The 17,281-nt window shown below is 47.9% G+C and overlaps 1 protein-coding gene across 13 annotated transcripts in view; it reads right to left on the reverse strand.

Annotated features, from left to right (window-relative positions):
* The window catches only part of DAB1 (DAB adaptor protein 1), a 587,491-nt gene extending 571,664 nt beyond the window's left edge, over positions 1 to 15,827 (reverse strand). For 3 of the 13 annotated variants that reach the window (XM_083157607.1, XM_083157598.1, XM_083157601.1), the window contains exon 1: positions 15,429 to 15,823. The gene's annotated coding sequence lies outside the window, so the exon portion shown is untranslated. Of the gene's footprint in view, positions 1 to 15,414 lie in introns of all 13 variants that reach the window. The other 10 variants (XM_083157610.1, XM_083157608.1, XM_083157612.1 and 7 more) reach the window with 8 other exon arrangements.
* Between the last annotated feature and the right edge of the window lie 1,454 nt (positions 15,828 to 17,281).

The following is a 17,281-nucleotide window of genomic DNA, read 5'->3' on the forward strand; positions in this document are numbered from 1 at the left end:
ACTTCATCCCAGACTCTTGCAAGTCTCTGCGGTTGGGAAAGGTGAGGACGGCAGCTCAAATTCCTGCCTGGAAACCGGCGCGGCCAACCAATTAGGGAACGGAGGCCGCGGATTCTAAGAGGTTGCCGCAGACTTGTCAGGACGTAGCCGTCAAGTCTTCATAAGTGACAGCGGAAGGAATTAATTGACTGGGGGGGTGAAAGGATTTTCTTGTAGCAATTGGGAAATTAGAAACCAACTTTAAAAGACAAATTAAATACTCAACGCTTCTTGGGTATACTTTAAGATAACTCTCCAAAGTTTGATACAGCTCCCCCCCCCCCCCCCCCCCCACTCCTAATCTAATCAGGGATGACAAAATATCATGCAAAAGGGACCAGCAAGGAGAGTTTGATCCCATGACATGTCCTTACACAGTATAAAAGCAGGCATGTCCAAACTGTGGCCCCTCAGCTGTGAAACTACACATCCCAGCATGCCTTGCCAAAGTTTTAGCATTCTCTAATAGCAAAACTGTGGCAAGGCATGATGGGACTTGTAGTTTCTCAACAGCTGGAGGGCCATAATTTGGGCATGCCTGGTATAAAGGCACGTCTGTCTGTCTGAACGTGCTAATCTCAAAAACTGCTGGACTAATTTTTGTGCTGATTTTACTGTTAAGTAGTGCAGTTCTCAAGGAAGGTTTCGGTATATTCCCCATTGGACTATTCCATATGGAAGCAGAGCAATAATGATTTTAGTGAATCAAGTCTAAGAAAAATCACTGTGGCAGGGCCAGTGTGTGTGTGAGAAGACACAGATGCGGCCAGGTGACGTCAGCACACCTGGCAACAGACACGGCCCGGACTCTCCCCCTCTGGCTGCTGCCAGCGCTCAGTGTCCAGGAAGCGAAGCAGCATGCTGGGCACGCACAGGTCATAGTAGGTGCGGCCATACTCCTCCGAAACACTCATCATTTAGTCAAAACAAAAATATGTCTCCAGCTGATACTTCCAGCCCCACAAAAATCAAGATGAGCACCCTGATTGTGAAAAATACAGTGGATATATCCTCTATCATAATCACAGTGCAATACCACACATGCACTAATTAATCACTCATTACCATCATTATCCCACAAATATCAGTAGAATTTGATGCATTTTTGCAAGAAGTGCACCAGCACATGGCCCCGCCTACTGAAGGAGGAGACAAATTAGTGCAAAACATAAAAGAGACATGCTAAACACATGTAAGAAACACACAGGTGTACTAACACGTCTCCTGGTAGCTCCTACAAGGGGTGGATGGCCAGGCACCGACCCCCAGTATAGTACAAGCAGGCTGAGTACTTTAGGTGTGGGGGGCGGGAATCAACACCCAATTCAACCAGACAGGATTTGAATTGGGTGCTGACACTTACGAGAGTGGCAGTCGTTAACTTGTAAATAATGTATCATTTATATCAGTGGTTCCCAACCTTTTTTGTCTCCCGTACCCCTTGATTAGACAAGTATGCCCCACAGTGCCAGCAATGCCCCACAGTGCCAGTAACAAGTATGCCCCACAGTGCCAACAATGCCCCACAGTGCCAGCAATGCCCCACAGTGCCAGCAACAAGTATGCCCCACAGTGCCAGCAATGCCCCACAGTGCCAGCAACAAGTATGCCCCACAGTGCCAGCAATTCCCCACAGTGCCAGCAATGCCCCACAGTGCCAGTAACAAGTATGCCCCACAGTGCCAGCAATGCCCCACAGTGCCAGCAACAAGTATGCCCCACAGTGCCAGCAACAAGTATGCCCCGCAGTGCCAGCAATGCCCCACAGTGCCAGTAACAAGTATGCCCCACAGTGCCAGCAATGCCCCACAGTGCCAGTAACAAGTATGCCCCACAGTGTCAACAATGCCCCACAGTGCCAGCAATGCCCCACAGTGCCAGCAACAAGTATGCCCCACAGTGCCAGCAATGCCCCACAGTGCCAGCAACAAGTATGCCCCACAGTGCCAGCAATGCCCCACAGTGCCAGCAACAAGTATGCCCCACAGTGCCAGCAATGCCCCACAGTGCCAGTAACAAGTATGCCCCACAGTGCCAGCAATGCCCCACAGTGCCAGTAACAAGTATGCCCCACAGTGCCAACAATGCCCAACAGTGCCAGCAATGCCCCACAGTGCCAGCAACAAGTATGCCCCACAGTGCCAGCAATGCCCCACAGTGCCAGCAACAAGTATGCCCCACAGTGCCAGCAATGCCCCACAGTGCCAGCAATGCCCCACAGTGCCAGCATCAAATATGCCCCCACAGTGCCAGCAATGCCCCCATAGTATTTCCCAGCAGCAGCACACTCACCATTGCTGCTGGGGAGAGGACAGTCCAGTGTCCCCCTGCCATGTAGCTGCCGCGCTGCAGTGCTTCTCTCAGGGAAGGAGAGTACAGCACACTGCGTATCTCTCCTTCCCTTCAGTGTGACTGGGCTGCCCGTAAATCAAAGTTTGCGGGCCGGCTCCTGATTGGCTGCCGGCCCGCAAGCTCTGATTGATTGGCGGACGGGCGGCCAGTCACAGGGAAGCACACTGAGGGGTAGGAGAGATGCGCAATGCACTCTCCTCCCCTCCAGCGACCTGTCTGATTGCCGCGGCCGCCATTACAGGCCGGGCCGCGGCGTACCCCCAAGCGTGTGGACGCGTACCCCCAGGGGTACGCATACCACAGGTTGGGAACCGCTGATCTATATATATGTTTAATATCTGATTGTGTGTCTCCGAAACACTGCCATCTGTTGGCAGCGAGTGAAACTGCGGGTGAAATTTAATCGGATGAGAGATTCAAAAAGTGAGAATTGGAAAGAAATCTCCAATTTTTTTTAAAAGCGCCATTAATTTACACTTCAAAATCAAACTGGTTTTGCAGTGTAAATGATTGCCGCTTTAAAAAAACCTGGAAATTTCTAGGATTGTACTAGGTCAGAGGCGGATTGGCCCACCGGGAAACCGGGCCATTTCAAAAGTCATTAAAAAGGGGCCAGTCGTGGGCTGGCTGGGCCACGGGCAGTGGCCGCAGCACTTTGCCCACTTCCAAAATGGCCATGGGAGGGCTGCTGCGCATGCATGCACAGCACCTCCCCAGGCTCCGAGTTCCTGCTCCCCCTCCTCCACCTGGCCAGCACTGCCACTGACTGAAGCAGCATCAGCAGCAGGTGAGCCAGCCCCCCTCCTCCTGGGGAGCATTGTTGCATACGTCCACTGCCACCGCGGGGGGGGGGGGGGGGGGGGGGCATTTTTATTTCTTCGTCCTGGGAGCTAAATTGTCTAGAAACGGCCCTGGCGGGCAGCTACGTGCGAGTGGCGAGAAGGCAATGGAGGGCACTGTACGAATGATTTGCGCGCCCCCTTCTGGCAGGTTGGCACAGGCTGGCGGATGGCTATTTCTATCTGACGGGAGCTACTCCATCTGTACAGCTCTTTCCCTCTCACACATGCACAAACGCTTGGGCAATCACAAGGTAGAAAACTAGCTTTCAAAGCATTTACTTTAAACGAGCTTGCTAGGTTTTTTTTTTGTTTGTTTTTTTCATATGGGGTCAATGTTTTTTTTTTCCTGTGGGGGCCAATGTGTTTTTCTTTGTGGGGGTCTGAAGGTGTGCCTTGGCAATTTTAGAATCTTGTTTGGTGTGCCGCGAGGTAAAAAAGGTTGAAAATCACTGCAGTAGAAATATAATGTTCTAAGTAAATGAGAAGACGACTCATGTGCGCTTCATCAGTATGCAGGCGCTGAGCTTGGGTGCTGCCGGAATCAGCGCTGAGCACGGACTGAATGATTATACGTTTACGCGTCACTGATGCACGTCAAAATTCCCTCCCAGACAAAACAGGATGTCTTCTTGAAACCGAACGCTTAACTGCTTAATATATTAATGAATGGAAGGAGACAAAGATACATATTGGAACACAAAACGATCTTTCAACTGATTGGGCATCCAAAATATGGGGGCAATTGTATTATTGTAATTAATATTTAGTACTAAAGGTACCAGGGCCATCTTAATGTATAGGCTTAATGGGCAGCTGCCCAAGGGCCCCCAATTCTAGGGGCCTTTCAGCAGGGGCAGATTCGGCTGGGAGTATCTGTCTCCTGAGCATCTTGGGAGGCAGTAGAGAATTTCAGAGCAACCAGTCAGCATTCTCCTGCTTCATTGCCTGCAGCCAGACACCGAATGGCTGTCAGCATGCTGGATGGCTGGAGCTGTCCACCAATCAGAGTGCTGAAACCAATTCACTGTATGGAAGCAAGTGGAGAAATGACGCGGGACTGCAGGAGGGGCACGAAACTGCTGCCTTGCCCCGAGTGACAAAACAAATCCTAATTTCGGCCCTGGTAGGGGCCCCGTTTAATGACTTTGCCCAGGCCCTACAATGCTGTCAACACAGCCTTGAAAGGTGACTCTCCACTAGTGCAAGGCATCGCATGCCAGGCCCCACCAACTCAGCCGGCTGCTCCCGGGCAGGTGGACCGATTATGATACATGATATGAGGTCATTTTGCTTATGATGTATCGTATGCGATCCCAGTCATGGTTGCAAGATCCAATAGATCCTTGTGACAGCCATGACTATCTCCGGCTCCGATCCAATGCACATCTGATTGGAATCAGAGGTAAAGCGATGTGATTTGACACTTTTCATCCGATTTCTTGTCCCAATGCGTCGGAATCAGATGAAAAGGGCCCAAATCGCACTAGTGGACGGGCACCTTAAGAGTCCTGTTTTAATGGAACTGTCCAGATTTTCCATATTATATGGGGCCTTAACTCTAAGGGGGGTATTCAATCATGTCTGGATTTTTCAACTAGCCGAAAAATGTGGACATACCAATTCAATGCGGCCGTTTTCTGAGAGTTTTCCCGGCAATGTGGTTACACTTAATAATTCAAACCTACATCGGTGAAAATGGTGGGGAAAAAAAAAACGTTTAAAACGGGCGCATTTTTGACTAAAACACGTGGGTTGGCGAGTAATTTGGCGATCCATGTGCTTTTGGGACTGTGCCAAGATGGGATGTTGCTATAGGCAACCAATTGAGTTCTAGCAATTATCTTCTAGAAGGTGCTAAATAAATAAGTAGAACATGATTGGTTGCTATTGGCAACATCCCTTTAATAGAACTCACAACTTAGGAAATTTACCCCTAAAAGCTATGGGTACGGTATAATGGTGCATGGCTGGGCAGACTGTCTTTGTGGCTGTACAGATCCAGGAATTGTACATGGTTGTAGCTAACATATAAAAATTGGAACTACCATTAGGGTTACTACCTTTGTGTTGAGAAAGTGGCCAGCCCCTTGACCCACCCACAGCCCACCCATTGACCCGCCCCTTGACACGCCTTTTTTAAACTTTTGCTTCAATTCTACTCTTGATTTTGCACACCATAATGCCACTTACACTTTATGGCACACACCGTGATGCCCATTACACTTTATGCCACACACCCCCATTACATGTTATGCCACAAACCATAATGCCCATTACACCTTATGCCTCTACAAGTTATGCCACACACTGTGATGCCCACTACGTCACACACTGTAATGCCCATTACATGTTTTGCCACACACCGTGATGCCCATTACACATTATGCCACACCCCCCAATACACGTTATGCCACTACAAGTTATGCCACACACCGTGATACCCGTTACACATTACGCCACACACTTTAATGCCCACTACACATATGCCACACACCGTATTACCCATTACACGTTATGCCACACACCGTAATGCCCATTACACGTTATGCCACATACCGTGATGCCCATTACAAGTTACACCACACACCGTGATGCCCATTACAAGTTATGCCACACACCGTGATGTCCATTACATGTTACACTTTTCTAGTACATCAGAAAATCATTTCTAGAATTTGTTTTGTCAATATGGGCAGCCACAAAATGACCACAGAAACCATACCTGCTCTGATTTAGATAGGATACAATTATCCCACCTGTGGATTTCCCACAGATGGGAAAGCAACTTATGGTCCTAATTCAGACCTGATTGCTGCTGGGTGATTTTGCAGAGCCGCCACCCAGAGAGTGAAAACCTGCCCTGTGCAAGTCTGCAAATGGCTTGCGAAAATATTGCCGATCGGCGGCCAGCTGAAAATCCATACCCTGGGGGGTGACAGGGGGCTGACCACTCCTCCAGTTGACTAGGCCCTCTTCTGACATCCCAATTCAAAGGACTGCAATGTTTGGAATTATGGAACTGCAAGTGGATCTGTATAACAAAATTGAGAGGTGTACAGAACAAGAATGGCACAAGAGAAGAAACAGTGGAGGATATTACTCTGGCGGCCGAGTAGATTGTAGACTGTAGTGGCACCAATGTACATAGGAGTCTTTTTACTAAGCCATTGAGACAGATAAGATGGGAGTTCTATTAAAGATGGGTTGTTCTATGGGCAACCAAATCAGAATCTAGTATGTTCTAGAACACGGGTGTCAAACACAAGGCCCGCGGGCCAAATCCGGCACGCCAGACCTCGTCATGTGGCCCGCGCAGCCGCCGCCAGCCTTCACCTTTTATTCTCGCTTCTTTTTTTGACACAAGAAAGCCGCCTCTTCAGCGCATGCGCGGCAGCCTACAGGCCAGAGAACGTCTGCCCTCTAGCGGCACCGGCCGTTTTACACAGGAAACCTCCACTTGTTTTTATATTGAGCGCATGCCATCCTGTGATGTGACAGATCCTACTGCTGCCTGAACCCTTCTCTCCTGTACTGTAAGTAGATATGATGTATGGGGGGTCTGCTTATTATTCTGCTTAAAAGTCTGATTATAATTAATTTGAGAATATAATTCCAGTAGGAAGGTTGCACACTGCTGATATCATCCGCATGAAAACTTTATTGGAGACTGCTCAGACAGAAGAACATGGTATTTGGTCTGAGCAGTCCAAAGTGTCTTGTGGACAATATCAGCGATGTTTGACCCTCCTTTTCTGACTTGCATCATCTGCTACTGAAATGTGAGTGGGCTCTGCGTTGGTCTGCACCTGCCCTTCACAGCACTGCAATGGTTACATACCATGGCAGGAGGAGCGGTAAACTTTGGATATACTGACCACTTCCATGTCACTTTACAGTGGTATAGGGACCATAAACTACAATCAAATACCTCATTATTCTGACTATGTTTCTGCTTTCAGAGCTAGTTATTACTTACATTATTACAAAAAACAGTAATAATTGAATGCAGTGACAATAATTTATGATAATAAAGAGTGGACACATAGTCCTACAGATACAACCGGCCCTTTGAGGGTGACCAAACTGCTGATGCGGCCCCCAATGAATTTGAGTTTGACAAGCCTGTTCTAGAAGGTGCTAAATAAATAAGTAGATTCTGATTGGTCCATAGCAACATCCCATATCTTCAATAGAACTCCCATCTTAGTAAATAAATCCCAAACTGTATGAAGATAAAGTACCAACCTGTCATTTAAAAAAATTGCCTGAGACATGACAGTTGGGAGCTGTTTGGCTGCTACTTTATCTCTCTCCAATGGTTAGTGAATATACCCTCATAGTAACTCAGCATTGTGGTGTGGGGGGAAGATTTACAGTAGACAGAGCTCAGAGAGATGTTCCAAAGCCCCTCTGCTCAATACACCATGTGCAATGTGACTGTGGTTGGCTTGGTTACCTAACACTACACAGACTTATAAATCATTAACACCAGCACAGAGAAAACAACCAGGAAATATGATAATGGCCAAGACTCTTCTTGTAGCCTGTGAGTCGCGTTAATAAACACAACGCTAATATTTTTATGGGATTTCTGCTTTAACTTCGGTTTCAGTTTGTACAACCAAATCCTGTAATACCGGAGACTAAAATCACAGAATTGGGGTTGTCACTTCTAAGCGGATATTATTATTATTATTATTATTATTATTATTATTATTATTATTATTAAAATAGGGAACAGATCAGTTTCAGCTGGGTTCCAATGTCTAGGTCAGAAGTATCTAGGTCGAGAGTCAATAGGTCGACTCTATATTGTCGACATGCATTAGGTAAACAAGATCTACATGTCCAAAAGCTCAAGAACTAAACGGCAGACATTGCCTAAGGCCGACAGGTACAAAGAGACGACCTGGTCAAGGTTCAATATGACAGTGGTCTACACACAAATGGCTGACAAGTTTTATAGGGTTTTTCCATCTTTGGCTTAATTTACTATGAATGTAGGACTACGCTTGGGTAAAGGAACTCAATGCGAGCAGCGTGGTAGCGGCTTGAGCCGTATTGCCTTAAGTGTGCCAAGTGGACCAAGCCCGCGAGGGTACACGTTTCCGCTGATGTGAATAGATATGGTTAAATGTTCCAAATGATTCACAAATTAACTCATGTCAAACGTTTTTTTGTGTTTACCAGTCTCACGTTGTCCTTTTGCGCCTGTTGAGCCTAACTTTTACCGAAGGACCTTTTTTACCCTGTCAACCTAATGCATGCTGACCAAATGTGTCCATCCTAAAGACTATCTATCTAGACCAGGCCTGTCCAAACTATGGCCCGCCAGCTGTTGTGAAACTACAAGACCCATCATGCCTTGCCACAGGTTTGCTATTAGAGAATGCTAAAACTATGGCAAGGAATGCTGGGATGTGTAGTTTCACAACCGCTGGAGGGCCATAGTTTGGACATGCGTGATCTAGACCATGGGTCTTCAAACTGCGGCCCTCCAGATGTTGTGAAGCTACACATCCCAGCATGCCTTGCCACAGTTTTGCTATAAGGGAGTGTTAAAAGTGTGGCAAGGCATGCTGGGATTTGTAGTTTCACAACATCTGGAGGGCCACAGTTTGAAGACCCATGATCTAGACAGTGTAGATCTTCTGTATCACAAACTGGGCCAAATGTGATAGGCCCGGAAAAGTGATAAAGTGGAGGGAGAGATAAAGTACCAGCCAATCAGCTCCTGTTATTTTTCAAACACAGCCTGTAACATGACAGTTAGGAGCTGTTTGGCTGGTACACTGGGGTAGATGTATGGAGCAGTGATAAGGAAGAAGTGAGCCAGAGGAGAAGTGGCCCGTGGCAACCAATCAGCTGCTCTGTATAATGTTATATTATGCATATTATAGATGTTACTTCATTGCTGATTGGTTGCCATGGGGCACTTCTCCTCTGGCTCACTTCTCCTTTCTTATCACTGCTACATACATCTGCCCCTTTATCTCTCTCCACTTTATCACTTTTTTGGGCTTAGTACAACTACCCCCCCTATGAGTTTTAGTACAAATGTACTATTATCTACTGTAGTTAACTATTGAAAAGAGATCACAGGACATAATCCACTGACCAGAGCGGACATCTGGAATAGTCGTGGACAGGTGGGGAACACAAGTCACCTATATACAGTACATATATGTGCATACAGTGGCAGATGTTTGGCGCATACTGTACTTATTGTACCAAAATCAGTATTTATGTAATATGCGTCCAAAGCTACATTATTATGCACAAACAATCCCAACTTTAAAAATCAGCACACGCCATATATCCATCCAATCCAAGTACCGATCTGCCCAGACCATGCCCATTTTGGGCAGAGCTTTGCCCCTTTTCAGTAGACCACATGGCCTTTCACCATGACAAATGGAGCGATCAGCAAGAACTGTACAATACAGCAGCACCGTATCAATCCATAGAGATTCTCCAATCTTTGGGATGAGGAAGCTCAGATCATTGGCTGATGTACGGTAGATAGCTCCGATCATTGGCTGATGTACGGTAGGTAGCTCCGATCATTGGCTGATGTACAAGCTGTCATCTATACAGTAAGTGTTCCAGTAGGAGCACACACCACTCCGACACACTCCACTCCTGAGCCATGATCAATTAATATTCATTGAATACGGAATAATTGGCTACTGGGAACGTTTGTTATCTTCCTCCTGTCGAGTGAAGATCACATTCCATCGCTTTGTTGCCTAGTGATGTGTGGGGATTCCTAGTGCTTATATTGCATCCTCTCTCTGTTCCCGAGGCCTTATCTTACTGTATAATACAACAGGAGTGAGCACATGTCACATGGTACAGCTTCTGCGCAATTCACATTCCAGAACGGTGGTCGCAGCGCCGGTGTACTGTAACAAATACATATATACAATATAGCAATGTAGCCAAACCACTTGTGTATGGTTCCTCCAAACTGATTCTAAATCTGTGAACAGCGAACCCAACTTTTTTAAAATTATTTTTAAATATCCCTTCTAAGGTCACATACATGGGCCAATGCGTCTGTAATCTGGGGCAGAGGACCCCACAATCGGATACTTGTGTCTCAAAGAATCTACAAGAAACACATCGGACGCCAACAGGCCAGTTTGTGGGTGTGGCCTCATGGATTGTGGGTGTGGTCTTATTTGTATGTGGTCCCTCCCAGCACGGAGGCCCAGGACACATGACCAGCCGGGCAGCAATCATGGGAAAATACAATCACCTATACCGTGTATATATGTCTAGTGTCTGATTTGGTGTCTCCGAAACACTGACATCTGTTGGCACAGAATGAAACTACATCTCTTTCTCTCTCACACATGCACAAATACAGAGGCAATCACAAGGTAGCAGACTAACTTTCGAAGCATTAGCTTTGAGCGGCTTACTAGTATAAATACACACACATCTCTCTGTCTTTTAATATATAAATCATATATAATCGGGGATTAGTGTCACTGGGTTAAGGCTGGAAATATAACTTTTAGCTTTTATACTTGACACAAAATTCCAAGGATCATGGTCCTCATATGACTTTGAAAGAGACCCAGTGACCTTTGCCCTTTCCACGAGGCCATGAAGGAAGACTAATAGTATCTCAAAGGCCGTTCCCATCTGGCCTCCGCAGCACTGACAGATAATGATGGGTCCTGAAGCAAACGATTCTCTTGCCCATTTATTTAAACGACCCTGGATGAGACAGGAACTATTTCAGTTGTAACCCCGGGCAACAGAAAGGTTGGAGCCATTTATTTACGTAGTTATTTATATAGCACACACATATTCCGCAGTGTTTGCAGGGAATATTTCATTCACATCAGTCTCTGCCCCATGGAGCTTACACTCTAAATTCCCTACCACGTGTATACATGAACGCACTATGGGACTTATTCTAGTTCACTCTTTCTGACAAAATCCTTCTTAGATGGACAAAACCATGTGCACTGCAGGGGGCAGATGTAACATGTGCAGAGAGAATTAGATTTGGGTGAGTTATTTTGTTTCTGTGCAGGGTAAATACTGGCTGCTTTATTTTTACACTGCAATATAGATCTCACTTTGAAGAAAAACCCCACCCAAATCTAATTCTCTCTGCACATGTTACATCTGCCCCACCTGCAGTGCATATGGTTTTGTCCAGATAAGAAGGAATTTGCCTCTAAAAGTGAACTAGAATAAGGCCCCTTGTTTGTCAGGATCCAATTAACCTAACAGTATGGTTTGGGGATTGTGGGAAGAAACTGAAACCCAAGCAAACACACACGGGACACATACAAACTCCACACAGATATACCCTTGGTGGGAATCAAACTCCAAACAGTGCTTTCAGGCAGCAATGCTAACCACTGTGTCAACCATTCTTCTGAAAGTCACTGACCATACTTAAGGGTTATATTCACTAAAGTGCAGGTTTTTCAAAAGTGGATCTGTTGCCCATAGCAACCAATCAGATTGTACTAATTTATCTAGCACATTCTAGAACGCCAAAGCTAGATTCTGACTGGATGCGAGCACAACATCTCCACGTCTGAAAACCACAAAAGTAACTTAAACCACTAAAGCCCAAATCAGTTCCTGGCTCTCAGGACAATGGCCCTTATTCTGGTTCACTCGCAAAGGCAAAGTCCTTCTCAAATGGACAAAACCATATGCACTGCAGGTGGGGCAGATGTAACATGTGCAGAGAAAGTTACATTTGGGTGAGTTATTTCGTTTCTGTGCAGGGTAAATACTGGCTGCTTTATTTTTAAACTGCAATATAGATCTCACATTGAAGTAATACCCCACCCAAATCTAATTCTCTCTGCACATGTTACATCTGCCCCACCTGCAGTGCATGTGGTTTTGTCCATTTGAGAAGGAATTTGCTTTTGCGAGTGAACCGGAATAAGGGCCAATATCCACATTAATCAATGATGGGAGACGACTCTGAGGTTCTGAGGGCCAAATATTTAGTATTTACCAAAATAAAATCTAAATACAGACAGAGTTTATATGTTACATGTATCTTTCTTTGAAATTGTTCCCTGCCCAGTATTTCCTATGATGTTTTTAGTTTTTAACGGACTTGTGATTAGGGGATGATGCAGCGCAGAAAATCCGTCCAAAACTCTGAGTTCTGTCTACATTCCCATATGTACCAAGATGAGATGCATCTCTTGGACCAGATGGGTCATGCTATCTTTCTCCACAATGATCCAACACGACACTGTCACATCCCTGAGATATCCCAACCAGTCCCACTGGTTACTGGAATACTGTATGCACACAAGCAAGTAATAGAATATCCCAGCTCTCTTAATGTTATACCTTTACCCTTAAGCTGGGTACACACTGGGCATTTCCCGGGGCCATAGGCGGTGCCACTGAAGAACGATAAAGCGCATACACACTGACTGATATCGCTCAATGACATCACCCGCCCGGGGCGGGCCGCCCCCACGCCATACGTGCAGTCATTGACGACATTGTCAGATTAAGCTGGGGGGGTCATTAACTACCCATTGCCGCGCACATCCTTAACGATTTATGTCCGTACACACTGGACGATATGCACGCAGTATCGTTAACAATTTCCTATATCGTCCATATCGTTAACGATATATCGCCCAGTGTGTACCCAGCATTAGACATGCAATGCGATTTTTCATTGTAAAGACCCGATTTTTAATTGTATAGTCACCCATGGGTGATTTCATACCCCCACTATCCAACTACGCATGGAGCTGATTATATATAGTGTGGTGAGCGCAGCGAGCCACCGAGCCCGAAGCGTGGCGAGCGCATCAAGCCCCACGAGGGGACCCAGAATACATGTAAAGTAATCCGCGTCCCCTCGCTGCGCTTGCCACACTATATAAAATCAACTCCATGCGTAGTTGGATAGTGGGGGTATGAAATCACCCATGGGTGACTATAGAATTAAAAATCGGGTTTTTACAATGAAAAATCGCATCGCATGCCTTAAGTAGTGGCATGCAATGAAAAAATCTGGCGCCCATAATACACAAGTACCCATGACTTTATCTCATTGTTGGCTGCTGGTCTCATACCACAAGAATGATGCCCTTTATAACCACCCTGTGCTGCACAGAACCACATGGCATTCTCCTTTCAGGGTCCCCACAGAGCACCCCCCACAAGTGGCAGAGTCTAAGGACGGAGTATTCCGCACAGCAGAGAAGGTGGCTCCCTCTGGGAAGCAATTCGACTGCTCTCCCTGCATCTGAGACACCCTGGCACATCATACAGCAGCCCCCCCCCCCCCCCCACCACCATAGACATTCTGCTTATATAAAACATGATCAAGTAACTGTGCCCTCCATGCCAGATGCATACCATGCCTCTGTATTTGTTTTGGTGCATTTCAGTAAATGGCACCTGTTGCTGATATGAAAAATAAATAAATTCAAAACAGCCAGCGTCCCCGTTTCCCCAGCCAGCCCCCCCGCTGCATGGCAATACAGCACTCACATACAACAATCGGGGGATACTGTGCAGCAGAAGGAGAGGACTGGATACTGCTCCCACGCCTGGAGGAATGACTTGGGCAATTTAGCCAGCAGTGGAAGCCGGCAGTCTGTACAGGTCTTTCCTTTGACTCTAAGGACCCATTCTTTTCTTTCTAATATGACTGTTTTAATAACGTGGTGTACAACGCTATCTGGTAATAAAAGGACATTTAAATCACAGCTGAAACTTATGAGCTTTGAAAACCGTTTTCAACTTCGGCTTCTCTGGCACAGACTGGGTAGAATAACTGTTTTCATTAAGCTTAAAGGCTGGCGAGAGGCCCCCAATATGAATGTGGCCCCCATGCGTAAAAAAGAGAATACACAGGCGTGAACGTCTTAGGACACACTTTAAGAAGAGGCGACGGAATAACGGAAGAGGGGATGATTATCCTTTTTTCAATCATTCCGTGCGGCACGAGGGACAGATCCGGGAATAGCAAATTGGAACCATTTTCCCTGACATGTGCACGCAGAGCCTGGGATCTGCAGAGAGCCTTCTTCTCCCCTCTCGCATAATCCGCCACAATTCATGTATTTTATAATACTACGTACCCCCGCCGCACATACATCACTGCGGCCAGGGAGACAGCAATTAAATGCAGGATCTACAGAGCGATAGTTCTGCTGGAATCCATCTCCCCATGCAAACCTCTTCCAGAGGAGACGGTCTACTTAATTACACGCTGTCAGCCGCGCTGGCTAAAGGATTTTCCAAAGCAGAATTCTGCATCGCTCGGGCTCAGCTCCTGTGGCTTCCCATCGCTAGCGGACAGTTATGCTGGGTACACAACAGGATGACAAGGGTCCGATCCCATCAATCTAGATCCAATTCTGACCAATTAACCTGTAGAACTGATCGCATGGAACACTTTCACGATTTAATCATCCCAATAAAGGCTGGTTGGGGGGGGGGGGGATAGGGGACGCAAGCCAACCATTGCACAACCTGGGACTCTCAACATTTAAAAGTGATAGCAGAGGTGCACTGGGGTGGTTCCCCCACCGTATGACAGACTGAAGTCACCGTTACCATTTTGCCATGACAAATATTTAATTCAGAAAATAATCAGGCGATCATAGAACATCAAGAGACTACTACACTGTCTGAACCCAAATTAGCACCATTGCTTATTCCGGTCACATACTGAGACGGATGCCTAGGAGGGAGAATATTCAGGCTTGCGCCGGTCAGGGGGATATGAGGGGGGTGAGGTGGACAGTGCGGAGGGGGTATAAAAAAAAAAAAAAGCTAAAAAATAAAAAAATTCAATGTATAATAATAAAGTTGGGATGAGATAGATGTCAGAATACTGCATATCATGTTCAATGGGGGGGGGGGGGGGGGTTCTAGGTCTGGGTCTGCTGCTGGACTGCATTAAGTCAGGCAGGGCTGCAGAGGTCCTTAATGCTGAGGCTTCGCCGCACTATAATCTGCCCCCCCATGGGTCAGGTTCTAGAAGGGAAGGACCCCCCCACACACCTCCTATGCTGTCATATTCTGGATCAGTCACATGAGGAAGGGCTGTAGACACTGCAGAATGCAAGGCAATGGACCCAGTACATCCCCATCCACCTCCCCCATCACTAGCCCAGGTTGCTCAATGACTGCAATCATATGCATGCAATACCTTATTTTTCCTACCTTACATCCAAGCTGCCCCAGGGGTCACTCTCTCATCCTCTTGTTGCATCATTTCACTCCTCTCGCCCCCTGTTATTGCAATGTTGTGTTCCCAGGCTGTTTGCACCCTTGTCCTGAATGAAGTAGGTCCCGTTATAGCCCAGTGTAGCAGCTGATAGAAAATCCTCAGCAGTTTCAGTCCAGCAGCAGCAGCTCAATCACACGAGCAGCAGCAGCATCATCAGCAACAGAGGCAGAGCCGGCTCCCCTGCAGGCCGCAGCTCTCACAGCTTATACATCACTACCGCATTCTCCCTAATAGGAGGGCCCCTGCCAAGGAGCTACACCATCCAGAGAGCAGGAGTGATCCCCCCCGGGGAGGGGTCCTGGCATCCTGCAAATACAAGGGCAGGCTGGCAGAGTTTTTTTTTTTTGCTCTAAGGGCAAGTAAATCCAGCTGGCCCAGATAATACAGCATAAGTGGCTCTCACAATAAAATCCTGCATATGAGCAGCCAGGGCTCCTTAACCCTCTGCTGTGCTCTCTTCTGGGCCCCGGGGGGGGGGGGGGGGGAGGGGAGGGAGGGATCAGCTGCTGCAATGGCATCTGTCAGTCATTTCATTCCTCAATCATCCATGGGTCATAGGGAGCCGAGCCAAGAGTTTCTGCAGCAGTCAACAGTCCCCGTGGAGGTCACAAACATATGTTTAAACGAGGGCTGAATAAGCCCAAGTGCAGTTAAGAGCCTGTGAATTGGGCTGTGTAAATAAAGTTGAGTGAGAGAGACAGGGCATAGAAGGAGGGGTTAATCCAGGGCGGGAAGCCCCCACCAATGGGGGGCAAAGGGGGTTGCACCCCAGGTCAGGGGTATATAGGTTAGGGTAGCAAGGGTATGCGCCCTCTTTGATTCTTTGATCTGCAGGGATCAGCGTCACGGAGAAAAGATAAGTAAAGCTTGCAGCGTCTTACCTCAAGTGGAATTATGTCTAGCAGACCCAGAAGGAATGCCCCACCGCCGCGCTGGCTGGCGGACGCCGCGCGCCCGCTCAGCCATGTCCCTGGGCGTGGGGATGTGGGTGGCCGCCCGGTAGTGCTGGTAGCCGGAGGCGGTGGTTCGCGGCCTGTGTCACCCGCCGCTCACGGTAGTGGCGGGTCGGGCGCAAGGACTCCCCCTCCTGCTCCCTCCGCAGGTGAATTGCATCCCCAGGGACCTGGGGGCGTAATGGCGGCGGGTGGCGGGGATGCCGGCGCGTCCGAGATGGCGGCCGCGATCTGCAGAGAAGGAGAGCCGGGAGGCGCGTCAGCTGTCTCCTCGCGCTCACCCGGCTCTCTCATGCGCGCCGGAGACGGCGGCAGTCAGGCTTCCCCCTCGCGTCAAGCAGCAGGGAGGGAGGGGAGTGTCAGTGAGGACGGAGACCGCGCAGCTCACTGCGCGGTCTTGGTGCCTCAGTCAGGAGACAGTGGGACAGCAGCTCCCCCTGCTGACTCCCCTGGAAATAACGGCAGCATAAGGGCAGAAGCTCCACCTGCTGGCCAGGCCGCAGAGGCGCAGGCACAAGAATGTGAACAGGCAGGAAGGGAGGCCAGGGATGCTGGGTCACAGGGTGCCAGCAACCAAGCTGGCTTGGTGGAAGTGGGGGAAGGTCGCCCGGGCAGGGGACCTAGCCCCATGATGGTCATCACAGGTGGCCCCACACCGGGGCAATACAACGAACCAAGGCCCAGGCTATGGCGTATGCAAGCCCCATTGGCGGGAGGACATTACGGGCAGGGTGCAACACACCCCCCGGCCGGGGAGATGTTTTATGAGGACCAGGGTAGGGGAACAGGCTTTCAGCCTCCCCAGGGAAATCTGGCTCCAGGTCTAAGGGGTT

This window comes from Crinia signifera, chromosome 8, assembly GCF_055691185.1.
Source record: "Crinia signifera chromosome 8, ASM5569118v1, whole genome shotgun sequence".
Taxonomy (NCBI): Eukaryota; Metazoa; Chordata; class Amphibia; order Anura; family Myobatrachidae; genus Crinia; species Crinia signifera.